The sequence below is a fragment of the Megascapheus bottae genome, chromosome 1, assembly GCF_031878675.1.
Source record: "Megascapheus bottae isolate mThoBot1 chromosome 1, mThoBot2.hap1, whole genome shotgun sequence".
Lineage (NCBI taxonomy): Eukaryota > Metazoa > Chordata > Mammalia > Rodentia > Geomyidae > Megascapheus > Megascapheus bottae.
In genome coordinates this window covers 11,854,848-11,867,442 of record NC_143509.1, presented here as the reverse complement: position 1 = coordinate 11,867,442, position 12,595 = coordinate 11,854,848, and the positions used below count along the sequence as shown (strand labels likewise).

Sequence of the window (12,595 nt, the reverse complement as noted above, 5' to 3'; positions counted from 1 at the left end):
TATTGTTTTTATATGTGTATTTGTATGTGTATATGCTGTACATAAACATACACTTATAGGTATTTATACACACACACACACACACACACACACACACACACAGAAATACACACTCCCATACACATAGACACAGACACACAGACAGACCCAGACCCAGACACATACACACACATTTTCCATATCTTTTTGACCCATTCATCTAGTGAGGGGCACCTGGGTTGGCTTCATGTCTTAGCTATGATAAGTAATTCTGCAATAAATATGGTGTCGCTGGAAGGTTTCCTTTGGTCCTGATTTTACTAATGTAGGTAAATGTCCAGGAGTGAGATTGCTAGACTGCATGGGAGTTCCTTAATTATTCTTTGAGGAACCTCCATATTGCTGCTGATACTGTTTGAAACATGCTCACATATGTGTGGCTTCTCAGTTTTCTCACACAGAGACCCCAATAGTGAGTCATTGCTGTTGTACTGTTCGGATCTTATATGGTCCTATTAAGGCTACTAAGCACCTGTTGTTCCTTTGGTATTGACTTATCTCACTCAATCTGATTCCCTCTAATTTATCCACTACCCAGTGCATGCCTTTATTTTATCTTGTCCGTGGCTGTGTAGAATTCCATAGTGTGTGTGTGTGTGGTGTGTGTGTGTGTGTGTGTGTGTGTGTGTGTGTGTGTGTGTATAGAGACAGATAGATAGACAGATACAGATATAAGATAATCTCATGCAACGCACATACACATACATATACACAAAATGTTTTGTTCTATTTCTATCTTCAACTATGTGTGTAGCCCTCCCAGACTCAATAAAGTACTGAGTAAACTGTGAGACTCTGGGAAGGGCCATATAATCAAATGGGTAAAAAACACTGGGAAAGGCAGTAGACTTTTGGCTCTAGGTTGCAATCCTACTTAGGAAATTTGATTTTAAATCCATGGTTCCCCAAGGTGGGGCAAAATTTTCAGGGGCCTGTTATCTATACAGATCCAAGGTCCTTTCAAGGAGTCTACTGGAAGGTAGATTGCCTTGGATGCACAAACACTGGAATTCCGTTCCTTGGCACCACATACATAGAAAAGCTAAAATTGGTCATGTGGCTCAAGTGGTATAGAAATAACTTTGGAACAACAACACAATGGGAGTTCTCAGAATCTGAGTTTAGGTCCCAGGACTGCCAAAAAATGAAAAAAGAACCAACCATCCATAAATTCATTTCTCTTATGCTTTGCCATAGGCTGGCCTCACAGTTGTGAGAAACAAACACCTACTTCTTAGCACTCCCTTCTATCCCCAGGGGTAGAGGTGTGTTTGGTCTGGGTTTTGTACCTTCTCTCAAGTTGAAAGGGAGTGTGGGTTGATGGAGCATAATTCTTTACTGTCCTTCATCACCTGATGTGTGTTGGCACTTCCTAATTTTGTAATTGTTTAGGGGAATCTCTGATACATCATGTCTGCCCAGAGTTTAGCGTGCTTTGTGGTTCTTTCTTTCTTTCTTTCTTTATTTGTTTTGATGACACTGGAGGCTGAAATGCAGCGAATATCACTTTCCTTGAGCTTCTTCTTCTCCAGGTTAGCATTATCACTTGAGCCCCTGCACCATTTTCTGCTTATTCTTAGTAGGTGAAACCAAAGAATAGTACCTGTGTCTTCATGTATGCTAGTCAAGCACACTTCCACGCTGCCAATCTCTCATGAAGAACCTATGCTTTTTAGAGTCTCTCTCTGAGAGACAGAAAGACAAAATTCTTCTGCTGCTATTTTGTTGATGCATAATATTCTAATGGTTATTTCACCATCTACTTCCATAAGACTGCAATAGAACAGAAAAGAAGCATGACCTAATTTCTTGGTTTTGTTCTTCTTTAATTAAATATTTTGTTAACACTGAGTTTTACATCATATTTCAAGTGTCATTTTAATGAACAAATATTAAGAAAGTATTCTCTACATACAATCACTGGCACGTAGATTTTAGAACATAATTAAAATTAAGCTGAAGTTTCTATGTCATAGATACATATCAATCTATATAATACAACTTTATTTCTAGGGTACATACCCCATCATGTATTTTATGTCTATGTAGTTACATTTATACCTTGTATACCATGTCCATAACATTGGATACCCAAATATTGAGTTATCCCTGTTGTACTGTTTGGATATAATATCCATATATTAAGGATACCATGAGCCTTTTATTCTTTGGTCTTCACTTATCTTACTCAACCTGATTAGCTCAAATTTCATCTACTATCCAGTGAACATAATTGATTTGTATTGTCTGTTGGCTATGTAGAATTAAATTGTATGTATCTACCACATTTTTGGTATCCATTCCTCTGTGGTAGGGCCTCTGGGTTTTTTCCATCACTTGGCTATTTTGAACAGTGCAGAGATGAACATGGCTGAGCAAGTGTCCTTATCATATCCTGGGATATTCAGCTTGAATCCATCTGGCCTTGGGCTTTTCTTGGATGGGAGGTCTTTTATTGCCACTTCTATTTCCATAATTGAAATACTTTTCTTTAGCTGGATTAGGTCTTCTTGGTTCAGTGTGGGTATGTTAATATTGGCTAGAAATTCATCCATCTCTTATACATTCTCAAATTTGTTGGCAAAAAGTTTGAAAATATTCCCTTAGGATGCTGTGGATATTGGTAATTTGGTCCTATTTCCATTCTCATCTGTGATTTTGTTTATTTGCCTGTGTTCCCTTATTGTTTTGGTTAGATTTGCTAAGGGTCTGTCAATATTCTTAATATTTTCTAAGAATCAATTCCTTCCTTTGTTCATATTTTCTATAGTTTTCTGGACTCAAATTTATTTAATTCTGCTTTTATTATAATAATTTGCTTTCTTCTACTGGAATTGGAGTCGGTTTGTTGCTCTTTTTCCAAGAGTTTAAGTTGGGCCATTAAATGGATGGTTTGCAATTTTTCCAATTTGTTTACATAGTCACTCAGAGCTCTACATTTTCCTCTGAGGACTGCCTTTGCTGTGTCCCAAAAGAGCCTGTATTTTGTGTGCTTCTTTTGTTAAATTTCATAAACTGTTGAATGTCTGTTCTGATCTCCTCAAGGACCAATTGGTAATGCAACCCCGTCTTGTTCAATCTCCATCTGTTTCAGGGTTTTCATTGGTGGAGATTGCTGTTCAGTTACAATTCGATGCCGTTGTAGTCTGAGAGGATGCAGGGAATAATGTCAATGTTTCTGAATCTATGGAGGTTTGTTTTATCCAATAAAATGTGGTCTATTTTAGATAATGTTCCATATGCTGCTGAAAAAAACGTATATTCTGATGTTGTGGTGTGGAATAATCTGCAGATGTCAGTTAGATCGAGTTGGTCTGTATAATTGTTCAATTTTCAGAATTCTCTGTTCAGTTTTTGCCCGGTTGATCTGTCCATAGGTAAGAGGGTGTGTTCAAGTCCCCATGATCACTGTGTTTGGATTTATGTGTTTTTCACACACACACACACACACACACACACACACACACACACACACACATTTGCACACACATTTATGGAAGATGTTGGGCTTAAGAGAGAGAAGAATTAGAGCAGGGATGGGTGAACAAATGCAGTCCTGAACCTCCAGGTGCTGTCGTTCAAAATGAGCCAGCTGGCCAGTTCCCCTCCTTATACCCTACTCTGGCAGCCCTGCCCTTTCTCACAGCTTCACCTGAAGGCTCCTCCCTGGCTCACAGGGAGGAGTTGGGGAGGAGACAAGCCCAGACTTCAAGAGGCAGAGACACCAGTTCTCAAGACAAAGGTGAATGCACAATTTTTGGAAGATTCTTAGTTTGAATATGGTAATAAACATATACATACATTACTTTTAACTTGCTTTGTTTGGTTTCTCTCAGTAATTGAGTGTGCTATTAGACTGGTATTTTCACACTGAACAGATAATTCTGGTTTTGTTATCTTTACCAAATGTTCTTATCAAGCTTCGAGAATATTGAGTGAACTTGCAATCGGGACATTCAGGAGACTGAGGTAGGAAGACCATACTTACTTAAATCAGTCCATCTGAATTTCTCTTAATTTTGTATTGATTATTAACAAGGAAATTCACATTGTTCTTGTAGTTACGTAAGTCACAGTTGGGATTCTATCCCTGAGTTTTTCTGCTCAGAGGAGCGCTCCATCTCTATAAACACATCCTAACTCTGGCTGTTTTAGTGGCTATTTGAAGTTCAGCATCTCATAAACTATCACACAGAAACACACGTACACACACGCAAACATACACACATTTGCACACACATATACGTTAGGTGTTTGGCTCAAGGGAAGGAAGAATTAGAGCAGCGATAGTTGGGCAAATGCAGTCCGGATTCTCCAGGCTCTGGCATCCAGAATGAGCCAGCTAGCTAGTTCCTCTCCTTATATTCTGCTCTGGCTATCCCACCACCCTCTGACAGCTTCCCCAACAGGCTCCTCCCTCTTTCAAACCTGCCAATCCCTGGTTTCCCAGCTAGGGTTCTCCCAACATGCACCTTATCTGGTGTCCAGCCACATCCTCCTAACAACTCCACAGGCACCATTGCTAGCCCTTTTGGGGACCCTGGGTCAAGGCCCATCAGCCCAGATCCCTTTGACATGGGGCCTTGCCCTGGCGCAACACAGGTGTGTGGACTCTTTTCTTCTCCAACAACATTGCTTGGTAACCAATCCCAGTGATGAACACTTGTCTATCTGACCCTTCATTTCCCACCTTGAATGCTAACCCTTAGTCTACTTTAATACCCACTCCCCACAGTCCAGGGCTGTGGCAGTCCATGGCATCCCAGTTCCCTTCGTCACTACCTGCTGCTTGTTGGCACTTCCCAGGCTGGACCTTTGTTCTTCATCTCCCTTCCTTCCAATTGGACATTGTTGATGCTTTCATCTCTTGTTTTAGATCATGTATGGACTTATTTAACTCCTTGATTTTCATTTGAGTGGTTAGCTCAGCAGCTTCACTCTCATTGAACATTTGTTGGAATTCCGTCAGCTTTTTGTTTGTGGATTCTATGAATTTGTCCATTTTTCTTTATAAATCCATTATTACAGCCTCTTTCATGGCTTCCTCTCATTCACTTATCATCTTCTTTATGGTTTCATCTCATTTAGATATGGCTTCCTCATGAATCTCTTTCTGTATATTTTCAAACTTTTCATTAATCATGTTTATCAATTGTATGTGTATAGCATTTAGAGAACTCTCCTCTAGTTTTGCTATTGACTGCTCCATTACCTCTTTATATTGGGTGGGAGATGCTATTCCTTGATTTGCCATTTTTCTGGAGTTTCTTGTCCTGCATATTTGAAAATGGGAGCAAGATTAATACTACACATAATTATAGTTTTTAAGATATAACCTACCTAGACCTCTTTAGCTGGCCAGACAACAGATGTTCACAATTTTAGATTGGTATCATCACTCTCTCTCTTTTTGTGCACTTACAGATAAATCTAATACCACCAGTTATCACCGTTTTATGACCAAAGCAATAAACCCCTCAATCCAATCTCTATTGTATTTAAGTCCTTCTGGACCTACAGTATAGTTGAACACCTAGGTATACAGTATTGCTCAACAACCATCAACTGTAGATCCATGCATTATGAAAGTTGAAGGATGAACAGAAAACCAGAGATAGAAAAATAGTATGAAAGACAAGAGGGGAAGTAAGAAAAGAGTAATCTATGAGTGTAAGATTAATATAGCAATAAAGAAAAGGGACAGCGTAAGGACAACTGACCTAAGGTGATAGAAAGGTAAGAGTTGAGTACAAAATTTAGAAAAATAAGATAAAACTTATGAAAATAAGAAGAATAATAAGAAGAGTATATAGAGAAAAGGGAAATAGGAGAGTTCAATGATAAAAATTTTAAAAAGTAAAATTAATAGGAAAAAGAAAAAAGAAAAATAAAAATAAGAAAAAAGTGGGGGGAAAATCCCACACAATTGTGAATTCTTAGACAAGAAAGACTTAAGTTTAATAACCAACAGATTAAAAAGCAGGTGACTGTATCAATATAAATATCATTTGTATACATTCTGTACCCAGTGCTGTCACTATTTTTCTAGGAATGACAGAAGGAAAGTGGGGGGGGAGGAAGGAAAGAATCATGACATTAAAAAAGGTAGAGTTAAAATGGCAAAAAATAAGAATAAATAAAAATGCAAATAAATATAGTAGAAAGAAGGGAAAAATAAAGGTTATTCTTCATTTTTGGGGGGGGGTGCATGATAGCAAACTTTTCTCTCCAGTAAATTTAGGATCCAAACTCTTCAAAAAGTCTTTTTCTCTTACAATTTGGCTTTGTGGTTTTTCTGATCAGTTTGCTTGATTGGGCTGGAACAACAACAACAACAAAAAACAACAGTGGAGTCAAGAGCTGCTTTGTTTACCAGGACTGCAACCCCACCTAGGGGGAGGAGCTTTCATTAGTGCTAGAGGCATTCTCCCCATCTTCTCCTCTTCATTTATCCCTAGACACCACCCACACTACCTGGTGTTAATTTCTCTAAATGGTGGTTTTGCCTTTCTATGGAATTACACCATTTGAGATCTTCTTGAATATACCATATATCAGTGAATACATTTGTATACAAGATCATACCACCCAATGTATTTACTAAGGAGTTGTGAGCTAAATGTACCTTCCACATACAAGGGAAAATATGGATTCCCATATCTCTCTGAGTCTAATTTACTTCCTTTAACATAATTTTTTCCAGGTCTTTCCAGTTCTTTCCAAATGATACAAAATTGTCCTCACTAATGTATGAATAGAAATCCACTAAGTATTTATACCACATATTCTGGCTCCAATGGCCCACTGAAGGTACTTTGGGCTGATTTCATCCATGTCTGATAATCTACCAACAGCAGAATCCTCACATCATTCATATAGTTTTTTCTCTTTTCCATGGTGCTGTCCTCCCATATGGCTGCCCAGTTCCTCATCTTAATTGGGAATCTGTGCCCCTAAGAATTCTTCTCACACCTGTAGGGCCTCCGTGCACTTATTGCTTTGTTTCTGGTCCTCTGGATCAGTCACAAGGGGCGCAAAATCAATGCATTCCCCATACTTGTCTATAGTGAATCCTGGGACACTGCTACACCATATGGGACCATCCTAATCCATCGAAGAAATGTCGCATGGGGACCCAGCTGGCCTGGGGCTACTGCATTGCAGGAATGAAGGGCTTGAGCGTTGAATGTTATGTAGACTTGAAGACACAAGCCCAGAGCTGGTGATTAGTTAGATTTTTTGGTGTATTTGGTCCAAGTCTCTGAGGATGTCCTGTTGTTAACAGAGGAAGAGGAGAAAGGGGAACTCAAACCTACTTCTTACTGAAGAAAGAATATTTACAGAAGGGAATTGTCATCCTCCTTAAGGAAGAATGTGTTTCCATCATTTGTCAAGAATTATATTTCCTGAAAAAAATTCAAATGAAGTCAAGTCAGACCCAGAGACACTAAGGATGCATATTTTCTCTCATATGTGGAAATTCTATCTAATTTATAATTATACATTTATGGTCATGTGAGGTAATATGCAAACGTACGCAATTTACACCCTAAACATTCTATGTTTGGGGGGGTGTTAAATGGTGTCATTCCATAGAAAATTCACTCACAGTCCAGAAGAATGAATGCCAGAAAGCTGGTACCTGTGATGTGGTGTGAGAGGGACAAGGGGAGTGAAATAGCTTAAAGAGAGAGAGAAATGGATGGAGAGAGAGACGGGGAGAGAGGGAGGGGGAGAGAGGGAGGGGGAGAGAAAAGAAGAAGAAGAAGAAGAAGAAGAAGAAGAAGAAGAAGAAGAAGAGGAGGAGGAGGAGGAGGAGGAGGAGGAGGAGGAGGAGGAGGGAGGAGGAGGAGGGAGGAGGAGACAGGAGAATGCAATAAAAATATTCAAAGCACATCCTGTGGAACTCTGAATATAGAGGGGAAAGGGCTGACTTCACCTGATATGCTCTGCTCTTATAAGCTGAGGTGCAGTGATCAATCCTTTGGAAAACTCCTAAATGATAATCAAACTTCAACCTAAAAAATCCAATGTCTTAGATTCTTTCCCAGACAAAACTCATCTGAATCACTTGCTTCTTTCTTTGCATCTAACTTTTTACAGACCCATGTACTTCTTTCCATTTCCCTGGGACAAATCACACAACAACAAGTTTTGACTTCTACCCATATTAAGATCAAACTTGAGAACAAGTATTCATACTATGTAAAAGGACAGTGACGTAAGTCTTGTAAAATAGAACCTTTTTATTTCTACAAACTGAAGAATTCACTCTGTTTTAAATTCCCTATAAACTATTTCCACAACCGTGGAAAATAAAGTTATACTTTGGAAAGTCTTGAAGGGTTAGAGCCATGAAATTTATGAAACTAATGTGAGGAAGATAGAGAAATTGATGCCTAGAGATGAAGATGTTAAGAACATTTCATAGCTATGTTCTCAAGAAAAGGGAACACCAATGTATCAACTGAAATATGATAGATTTAGGATAGAGTTTAAATGGTGTCATTCATTAGCAAGTCCAAAATACCGTCCAACAAAATGAATCTCAGAGAATAGGTGACTGGAAATGTAGAGAATAATACAGAGGATGGTAGAATGAAGGGAGAAGGGGTGAAATGTTATTAAATACTCCATACATACCCTACAAAATTAAGACAATTGAGGGAGGGGGCTTGGGTAAAATGAAGTAGAATGAAAGTGGTGATATCGATCAAGAGGCATTGTGTTCATCAACTGCTCTATTAAGTGGCAACTCCTTTGTACAACTACATTAATGTAATTCAAATATGTACTTTAAAAAATAGAATATTGAAGATATCATTGTTGTTGGAAGAGTTGGGGAAATATAAAGGGTATAAACAACCAAAATGCATTTTTCTCACAAACTGATATGTTGAACTGTAACCTCTTGGTACAACAAATTAATAATAATCATGATAATGAAGAAACCAGTAGACAACTACTTAAAAAGGTTTTCTTTTTTGTCATTCTGGGGCTTGAAATCAGGGAATGGGCATTGTCCTTGGACACATTGTGCTCAAGGCTAGTGCTCTGCCACTTGAGTCACAGCACCACTTCTCTTTTTTTCTGTTTCTGTGTTTCCAGGGAATAGAACCTAGGGCTCCATGCATGCCTGGCATGCATGCTACCCTAGGACACACTGCTGGTCACATGTCACGGATTTTTTTCATGATCCTGTTGTCCCTGTGTTGGAAATGTCCAGAGACTCGGCCTGTTAATACACAGAGATTGGTTAATTGTGAGCTCTGGGTATTAATCCTCCAAGGCCTTACAGAAATCAAGGATGAGCTTTCCCTCTCCTGTCTCCAGGACACTGGTCTTATATCAGTCTCCTCATCACTACCATCTCTGCTCCTTCTGTGTCTACATCTCTTTCCTGAGGACAGCGGCTGGACTTGTGCTGGGCACCAGATCTGGGGTCCTCAGTTCTGTCCACATGTGTGATAGCTGAAGAGAGAAGCAGCTTAAGCAATTGAGTGGGACAAGATTGGTGGTGAAGGACTTTCAGGAATGTCTTCTCTGCAGCATGAGTACAAGTAGGATGGTTTGGACATGACAGGGGTGAGGATGCCCATGTAAAACCCTAACCATATGGAGACTGGAATATTTATACCTCAGTGAACTTGCAGGTAGGGGTTGAAGGTTATGGGTACCAGTGTATGTAATAGAGAATTTGTTACCTACAGTGCTTTTCATTCTTATTTTTTGGGTCACCTAATTTAACAGGATATAAATGGTTCATAGTAGTTTCTGAAGTTCTCCTAAAGGCTGACTGAAAAGAGGAGAAGGAGGAAGCAGAGGAGAAGATGGAGGAATAGGAGGAGGAGGAGGAGACTGAGGAGGAAGATTGTGATGATGATGAAAATGACAAGAGGATGTTACATCAATGAAATTATTGGCAGAATGCCGTCTGTCCTCAGTGCTCTGGGTTTTAGGTTATTCTTCCTCATTTCATATCCTTCAGCTGCTGTAGTGTGTGGGTGCGTGTATGGGCACTCACATACACACACATAGGTTCTGTGGCCTGAACTGAGGGCATGTATGCTGTCCCTGAGGTTTTTGCTCAAAGCTTCAGCTCCAGTTTCTGCTTTTATTAATTCATTTTAAATTGTAATTAATAGAAAGTTTACCATTATATTTGCCAGAGAGAATGTGCATTATTTCCCAAACATTGATACTGATTCTCATGTTTTTGTGCCCATTTCCCTCTCCACACCCCCTCCCTTCATCTTGTTTTCCCCCTTCCCTATCTGATTTCAAATAAACAAATGAATGTATATACAATAAAGCAGATAACAAGCTAAGATAGTGTAACAATATGAGAATAACCAAGGGAAACCAAAAGAGATAAGAAATAACCTAGGACACTAAGAACAACAATTAGACATTATATGGCTCTGGTTTCCATATTCTGGAGGCCCTTTCATTTAGCCCCCTTCTAACTTCCTGCTTTTTGCTAGTTAATTGAAAACAAGAGTTTCTCAGAATTCCCTGCCCCAGTCTGGCTTCCACCTGTGAATCTCAGACCACAGCCTATGGAATAGTTAGGATTAGAAGTGTGAGCCACCTGCCCCTGGAACACTGTATATTTTCAAGGAATAGGCTGTTTCAGGTTCCTCCTATTCATGAGGTTGATCTACAGCTTACTTGATGAGAGGAGTTGTTCCATCAGAATCATTTCCTGCCACACTTTACTCAATTTGTGTGTGCATTGATACACCTTACTCTATATGTGTTCCTACATGGTGATAATTGAGATCTAATTTCCATGTTTTAGAGAAGGATAAATGTCCTTTGTTTCTTTGAGCCTGACTTATTTCATTCAATACCATATTTCCAGGCCTACACATTTCCCTACAAATGCCATAATACCACAGGAGTTGAGTGCAGAGGAACCAGAAGTAGATTCGTGCCTGCCTGCTGTAACAGTAGAGATGAATAAGGAGTGACTGTTCATGGAATTGGATTTTCTTTTCATGGGATAGCAATATGCACTAATGGATGGAAAACTTCTTTGTTCTCCTAACTCAATATTGCTTTAGTGGCTTGGCCTACTGCTGGCCCTTCCCCCAGGGGATCTTCCTGAAATCCTCCAGCCCAGTTTACAACCCAGAATCTCAATTTACACATGAAAGACCACCTTCCAACCCTCTCAGTGGATGGACTTCCTAGACCCCGGGACAGGAAACTGGTTCCAAAAATAGGCTCTAGACAGAGACATGCATCACAAATGTGTAAAACTCTTGGATCTTTCCTGATGCCCTGGAACCTGTTCCCCCACATTACACAAGGGTAGGCTGTACTGTCCAGTGATCTTACTCTAGCCAGCCTTTATGGTCTTGGATTTAGAACACAGCTGGGTGTCAAGGGGACACACATGTAGAAAAAACCCTGAGGAACAAGGCATACCAGAGAGAGAAGATTCTAGAAGTAAAGGAGTGCCATAATTCACAAACACTCATTAGTATACTGTACTGCATATATGGTGCATGATTCCAAATTTTTAATACTTGTGTTTCAAATATTTAGAGCTGACAATACCTGAATATGTGTTTTTGTTTCTATCAAGATGTTTTTGTTATTGAGCAGTTGTCCAACAGATAAAGAACTACAAAATCTAACCCACGTTGCAGATTTTCTTCTCCTGAGAATCTCAGAGTATCCAAAATTACATCCCATGCTGTTTAGGCTTTTCTTGTCCATGTACCTGATCAATCACTTTGCCGGGAAATCTATTCATCATCCTGTGCTTCACCTCTGACCCCGCCTCCACACCCCCATGTACTTCTTCCTCTCCATCCTCTCCTTGGATGACATTTGCTTCATCTCTACCACCATACCCAAGATGCTGGTTAACCTCCAGACTTACAGCAGAGCCATCTCCTATGCAGGCTGCCTCACACAGATGTGTCGCTTCATCATTTTTTGCTATATGGATGTTTTGCTTCTTACTGCCATGGCCTATGACCGATATGTGGCCACTTGTCACCCTGAATTACCCTTTCATCATGAACCCTCATCTCTATGTCTCCTTGGTTGTGCTGTCGTTTGTCGCCAGCTTCTTGGAAGGACAGCTGCACGTGTGGATGGCATTACAGATGACCCATTTCAAGGAAGTGGAAATCATAAATTTCTTCTGTGACCCTTCTCAAGTTCTGGATCTTTCCTGTAAAGACACTCACAAATGCTATCTTCAAATACGTTGTTGCTACCATATATGAATTTCCTCCAATCTTTGGAATCCTTTTCTCTTACTATAAAATTATTTCTTCAGTGCTGAGAATCCCATCATCAGGAGGAAAGTACAAAGACTTCTCCACCTGTTCTTTGGGACAGGATTTGGAGTTTATATTGGATCAGCTGTGTCACTTTCTCCCAGGGGCAGTGCAGTGACCTCAGTGATGTACACAGTGGTGACTCCTTTTCTGAACCCCTTCATCTACAGCCTGAGGAACAGGGACCTCAAAAGTGTCCTGATCAGATTGTTCAATCCAGGACCTGACATCAGGAGCTAGGAAATCCATCTGTAATA

At 39.7% G+C, this 12,595-nt stretch overlaps 1 pseudogene; it reads left to right on the top strand.

Annotated features, from left to right (window-relative positions):
* Window positions 1-11,632: 11,632 nt before the first annotated feature.
* LOC150068401 (olfactory receptor 7E178-like) lies at window positions 11,633-12,578 on the top strand (annotated as a pseudogene).
* Window positions 12,579-12,595: the final 17 nt, after the last annotated feature.